This window comes from Dufourea novaeangliae, unplaced genomic scaffold (genome assembly GCF_001272555.1).
Source record: "Dufourea novaeangliae isolate 0120121106 unplaced genomic scaffold, ASM127255v1 scaffold64, whole genome shotgun sequence".
NCBI lineage: Eukaryota > Metazoa > Arthropoda > Insecta > Hymenoptera > Halictidae > Dufourea > Dufourea novaeangliae.
This window is the reverse complement of record NW_015373954.1, coordinates 2,756,685-2,758,047: the sequence shown is the minus strand read 5'-3', so window position 1 is coordinate 2,758,047 and position 1,363 is coordinate 2,756,685. Positions and strand designations below refer to the sequence as shown.

General features: G+C 35.4%; 1 long non-coding RNA gene across 1 annotated transcript; it reads right to left on the bottom strand.

Moving 5' to 3' along the window:
* Window positions 1–234: 234 nt before the first annotated feature.
* Window positions 235–942, bottom strand: LOC107186306. Its single transcript, XR_001516178.1, has 3 exons — window positions 903–942; window positions 669–702; window positions 235–265 (listed from the first exon to the last, which is right to left on the bottom strand). It is a non-coding gene; the product is annotated as an uncharacterized LOC107186306 (long non-coding RNA).
* Between the last annotated feature and the right edge of the window lie 421 nt (window positions 943–1,363).

The window sequence follows — 1,363 nt, the reverse complement described above, 5'->3', positions numbered from 1 at the left end:
TACTTTGAAAGTTTCTCATTTGCCTCTGGTGACGCTCGATCGATCGTGAATAAGTATCGAAATTCGGGGGGATAGTTAAACGGAGGTTTCGATTTTCTTTGTGGCATCATCGATTAACACCCAACCCATGGAAATGCATCTGAAGTGAGAAAAAGGCAGCTGAAACTTGTTGCTTTTACATATATTCTGTATATACATTTTCATTAAACTATTGTCATAGTACCTTTAACGATATTCTTTCTTAATAAATACCACTCACGTTCTCCTATAAAAATTTAATACTGTATATTCACGTTTCATAAGATAAAGTTATACAAAATTCAATTCACGACACGTTTCGTATAAATGTATTTTCATATCTGTAGAAGATTCATTAGACTGCGGATGTTTATGCATTTATACAGTCCCTTCACTTGACAGAAAAAAAAATGAAGAATTTACTAAAGTTACTCAGTATATATGTATTATTATTATTAACGTAGTGAAGCTAGTAGTGTAAACTTGAAAGATTTTGTCCGACTTTAACTTTTAGATACTAGCATCCGAAATCGTGAATTTCCATAAAAACTTCGCGGTCTAATTATCATACGTCATCAAGGACCACTGCTCATCCGAACTGATTTATTTTGATCCTGAATTGTTTCGTTAAATTCGACGTCCGTACTTACCCCATACACAATGTCCACAAACACCCCAAATGAACTGGAAATAACACAATTAAATAATACTAAGTGAATATAAACACTACGTCATTAAAAACTATTACGTTATAATCCTTACGGTATACACTGAGATTAAATAAATTTCCATATTAGTTGCCACTATTTAAATATACGCGACACCATGAAAACTGTAGCACAAAAATGATAAGAAAGCAGTCGAAAATATTTTACGAGACTCACCTCCGTAAACATGCGTCACTTTCCGTTGAGACTGCTCGCTCGACACTGACAATAATAACACGAGTCGCCAACGAATGTATTCATACAAGAAGGTGGGGGGAACCGAACATTATCACTGTGTCTGGAATAACCTGGTGTCCGTATTTCTCCCATTGTCCCCTATTCGAAACAAAGAAAAATAGATTTATACCATGAAAAATAATGAATCTTTCGGGGCCATCAATTATTCAAACACAAAAACAACGGGGCTAATAAATTAAAATCTTGAAGTGAATGTGCCAGTGCGATTACTGAGATGACGCCTAAATCGATTTTCGATGTACGTGATTTGCCGATAACTGTGGACTGTTTAACCGACACCGAATTCAGAGTGTGTCACCGACGATTGCATCGCCTTAAAGAAAAAAAAAAAACGGCTCTTTTGCGAATGCACAATCCTAAAGTCTCTCCAGGAATTCTTT